Genomic DNA, 5,271 nt, shown 5'->3' with positions numbered 1-5,271 from the left:
CTGCTGATCTGTTTCATGTTGCTGCTGATCTGTTTCATGTTACTGCTGATCTGTTTCATGTTGCTGCTGATCTGTTTCATGTTACTGCTGATCTGTTTCATGTTGCTGCTGATCAGTTTCATGTTGCTGCTGATCAGTTTCATGTTGCTGCTGATCAGTTTCATGTTGCTGCTGATCTGTTTCATGTTGCTGTGTTCATGCATGCTCATCTGTTCACATAGACTCATGTCCGTGCTGCTGTTCGGCGTATTGTGTTTATTGTTTTTATGCTATTAGAGCTTATCATATATTTAGTTGATGTTTTTCTTAGTTCATATCTTAGATCTTATTACTGTTTTTCTTTTATATTTTATTGTTGGATGTAACTGGGACCCTGTGTACATAATTTTGATCCACCACATGGACCACATGTGGTGCGAATGACAATAAAGAATATCTGCATCAGTATAATACTTTCTGATTCATATATCCACTGTTATTATTATATTATTTTCATTATTTTTAAATCAATTTATTTTTCATTTTCTTATTTGATCAGTTTATTATTATTAATATATCTATTATAGCTGCACCTTCCTTTGTTTTATGCATTTATTCAAAAACAGTATATCTTGAATTAACCACCTTTTTCTTCTTTCTAGTCAAGAGAAAGAGAAAAGAGTCCAGTAAGGAAAAGTCTTATTTCATCACTGAATGAACATTAAGAACTGAAGCGGACACAGCAGGAACAACACTTGTGTCTTCTTCTGGATGAAGCCCGTGAGACAAGGGACAGACACAATCATTAGTTGGACGCAGTATTTTTTATTTTTGTACATTTTTCACTTCTTACTTTTCCTATTAAACATTTTTTTTCTTAAGTGGTGTCCTTGAACATTAAATTTCCTAAACAAATTTTACAATGTTAAGTTCATATAGTGTTTGTTTAAATTCATACTGGAAGTTGAGAAAAATGTCCAATTGCATTTGATCTTTAATGGATCCTAAGAAAAGTTTACTAGAATCTGCTCAACTGTTATTATGTTGTACATTTTTTGGTTCTAGGATGAAGTGAGACAAAAACAGTCAAAAATTCAGAAAAGACAGTTATCGTTTATCGTCCGTACAACTGTGGCCCGAGAGATTCAGCTGAAAGTCCTGCTGCACCTTTTATTTGAACCTGCAGAGATTTGAACAGCTGATCTGAAGCAAACAGGCAGGAGTTCACCTGAACTGACCACTCCTGCTGTTTGATGGTCTCCTCCTTCACCATCCGTCCATCCATCCATCCATCCATCCATCCATCCATCCATCCATCCATCATCTTCTGCTTCAGGGTTGTGGGAGCAGCATCTTCACCAGGGAGGCACAGACATCAACAGCCACCTCTTCAACTCTTCTAGGACCCCATGGTGTTCACAGACCAGCTGACTATTTATTAAGTAATATCCTGATGCTGCTCAATAATCCAGGTAGAAAAATCTAAAAAGTTAAGTCTGGTCCTCTGGACATTCACAAAACAAACAATACAGTTTATAATAAATAAACAATAAATGTTTTTTTTTTTTTTTAATGTCCAGACTTAACTTTTTTAGATTAATAAGTAATAAATTTATGTTTTTAAATTTAATGAAAGACAAATCTTTAAAATTTAAGGACAAAATTTAATCTAATTGTTTTCAAGTCTGTATCTTATTGTAAAAGCAGTTTCAAAGATTACAGCACAGTGTGATGTTTTGCAATTTTAACATGAACCTTGTGCATATCTGCAAATAATAAAAGTCCAGCTATTTTTAATACATCTTTATTGTAAAAATCTATACTAAAATGGAAAACACATGGATTTAAAGCAGGCAGGGAAGGCAGTAAGGTAGGATTATGAATCAGGTTTAAAAGTTACAGCTCATGAGGTACTCCATTAGAGCAGGACATCTCTTCCACAACACCTTGAGACAAAACCTTCAGGGTGTTCTTCTTCTAATATGGTAGCTAGTAAATAGCTTAAGGGAGCACTACTGCCACCAGGTGGTAAGATGAGTTGGATTCTGGTCCCTGCCTACAGTAGAGGATGACACAGGAGTGGATTTTCACTCCAGTCCTGTCCTGGTCCCACAGAAAAAAATCCTGTACTGTCCCACTCCTGGTAACATGACTCCTGCTCCTGTTTTTCATTTAATTTTTAGGAAATACATTGAATTTGATTTAATCTTCTACCCATTCCCATTTAAATTACTTTGTGTTGTGTAGTTTTATTTCAAAATATATGGCAACAGGAACAGTTCATCTGTGGTGAAATAGAGACATTTATTGTCTTAATTCAAACAAAAACCTTCACTAAATGTCATAAAACAAATAATACATGGCCTGTAGTCCATATAATTATTCTACGGAGGATCAGCTGCTGAGTCTGTTTCTGGCTCTTTTGAAGGTCAGTTACAGTAAAAACAAAAAATCAAACCAGTCCATTGGTCACACCATGTCTACCTTAGATGAAAGAACCCAAACATAACAAGTTGCATTTTACTAATTTATTGAGCAATTGTTTCCTTTAAACAGTGACATTACTGTCATGTTTTAAATTGTTTAAACAAACTAGCAAAAAAAAGAAAAATAATGTACCAAGCAGAGAACTCAACAAATAAAAATGCTTAAAGGCGTTATTATACATTGGACGACGTCCTCAAGAAGTTCACAATCTATGTGGTCGAAGTAACGAGCTCGTTTGGGTGAAGCATGATGTCGTGCATCTTCCCAGACTTCAGAGCTTCATTTACAGACTGGACCATTGCAGGTCTGGTGTTCCACCTCATCTCTCCACAGCTGGACCAGTCCAGAGCCTTGTGGAACCTAAAAGTGAAAGAAGAAAGTGCACGAGTCAAAATAGAGTTACAGTGACTACAAATTACAATCTGTTGGCCTTTCTTTTGGAAAAAAATATTTTATCAAAAACAAGAGATTTACAATTGAAATTAAGTCAAGAAAATGTGACATTTGCAAATATAAATTACAGAAGCTCAATTTTTCTTTATTTATTTCATTTATATTTTATAATTATTTAATCAGCCTCACCAGGCAGAGATTATAAGATTTTATTTATCTTACCTGCTCTTTTGAAGTGTGTGACAAGGGTCTTTGTGTCCAAAGCTGTTTAACAGTTTGCTTCCAGAGCCAACAGCTTCCTGTGTTAGGTAGAAAAATTAAATTAAATTAAAGACAAAAAAGCTTAGTGCTACTTCTTGTGCCATGCTTTATAAAACAGTTATTGAATAAAGTATTTACTTATGTAGGTAAACATAAATGTTTTAAAACCTGTTAAAATACACCAGAATGCAGGAAATAGCAGCTACTTTATTAAAAAGTTATGGGGAGGACCCACAGACCTCGCACCAATATGTCCCCCCTCCAATAACCGTTATTATAATATATATGCAATCAGCCTTTCATATAAAAACTGGGATATTTTTACCGGAGAATGCTTTCACTAACGAGTTTGTTGTTGTACTGGCATGGTTACAGACGACAGTAACTATTTACACAATAACGTGATCATTGTTCACATTTTTCCTCCATTTAAGTATCCAGCAGGACGTCACAATATAAAAATAGGAATATTTTTACCGGAGAATGCGTGCACTTTAACCAGGAAGAGTTTGTTTGTTTTTTTTTTTTTTACATTACAAACAGCAATAGATAATGAAGATTTTAACCTAAAAACCCACATAACAAAGCAGAGCATAATTTTTTTAATTAAAAGGGACAAGGTGGAGAAAAATGCGTTGTTTGAGTCTGTTCATTTACTGACGGTAAACAAAGTCCGACTCCCCGCAGCTCCTCACAGCTGAGACTAAATATTTAAAAGCAGCACAGCACCAACCCAACTCTCATGAAGTTCAGGGTAATTTGACACTTTCCTGCCCGTTCTGTGAGTTTAATAGACAGACAGTTGCTTCTTACCTTGTGTTGCAAACTATTTTCAGTTACCTAAAAAAGTTAAATTTGGTCCTCTGGACATTCAAAAAAACTAAACAAAGCAAAACAACAAAAAATGTAGAAACATTTCGTCTCTCATCCGAGAGACTTCCTCAGTCTGAGGTGCTGTATTCAGCTCAGTCTCTTAAATAGCACCTTCTCAGAGTGGATCAACCGGTTTTGCTGCTGACAACCAAAACACGCTGATCACATGCTCAAGAAGGACCATCAGCCTAACAATGGATCATTAGCACACTGATGGCTGTTTACTATTCACAGAGGGCTGAGTGATACTAGCAATCACAGCATTGTAAGAGGGGGACAATTGAACACGGAGGCCTCCACCCCTGTTTAACGATGGACGGTTTCTTTTCACAAAGATGGCCTCTTTTACTCCTCTCTCAAACCATCGTTCCTCTCTATCCAGGATGTGCACATCTTCATCCCTGAAAGAGTGACTGCTGGCCTGGAGATGAGTGTAGACTGCAGAGTCCTGGCCTGATGATGTTGATCTTCTGTGCTGGGCCATCCTTTTGGCCAGTGGCTGTTTTGTTTCCCCGATGTAAGACTGATCACAGCCCTCCTGACACTGAACAGCATACACAACATTACTCTGTTTGTGCCGGGGGACTGGATCTTTGGGATGAACCAGTCTTTGCCGTAATGTATTTTGGGGTTTAAAAGCCACTGGGACGTTATGTTTAGAAAATAAACGTCTCAGTTTCTCTGATACTCCCTCAACATATGGAATGACCACTGGTCTGGGTCTGGGCTCCTCCTTTTCACCTGTTCGCTGACTGGAGTCCTGTTTGGGTTTCTTCTCTGCTTTCAGGAAGGCCCAGTTAGGGTATCCACATTGCTCTAGAGCCTGTTTTGTGTAGGATTTCTCCTTCTGCCTGGCTCCCGAGCTAGTGGGGATGCTGTCTGCTCTGTGATACAGAGTCCTGATGACTCCTAACTTGTGCTCCAAAGGGTGATGGGAGTCAAACTGCAAATACTGGTCTGTGTGGGTGGGTTTGCGGTACACCTCAGTTTGCAAAAGTCCTTTATCAGAGACTGAGACCTCACAGTCCAAGAAAGCCAACTTGCCATTTTTTTCATCTTCTCGTGTGAACTTGATGTATTTATCCACAGAGTTGATGTGGTCAGTAAAATGTTGGACTTCCTGAGAATTAATTTTAACCCAGGTGTCATCAACATACCTGAACCAATGACTTGGTGGTGTCCCTGAAAAGGACGTCAAGGCTCTCTTTTCTACCTCCTCCATGTACAGGTTGGCAACAATAGGAGAAACTGGAGACCCCATAGCACACCCATGTTTCT

At 37.8% G+C, this 5,271-nt stretch overlaps 1 protein-coding gene across 1 annotated transcript in view; it reads right to left on the bottom strand.

Moving 5' to 3' along the window:
• rab11fip4a (RAB11 family interacting protein 4 (class II) a) overlaps window positions 1-5,271 on the bottom strand; it is a 190,036-nt gene that overhangs the window by 164,162 nt on the left and 20,603 nt on the right. The gene's annotated exons all lie outside the window — the stretch shown is intronic.

This window comes from Nematolebias whitei, chromosome 15 (assembly GCF_014905685.2).
Source record: "Nematolebias whitei isolate Nwh7 chromosome 15, NemWhi1, whole genome shotgun sequence".
In the NCBI taxonomy this organism is placed as follows: domain Eukaryota; kingdom Metazoa; phylum Chordata; class Actinopteri; order Cyprinodontiformes; family Rivulidae; genus Nematolebias; species Nematolebias whitei.
This window is presented reverse-complemented; position numbering and strand designations above follow the sequence as displayed.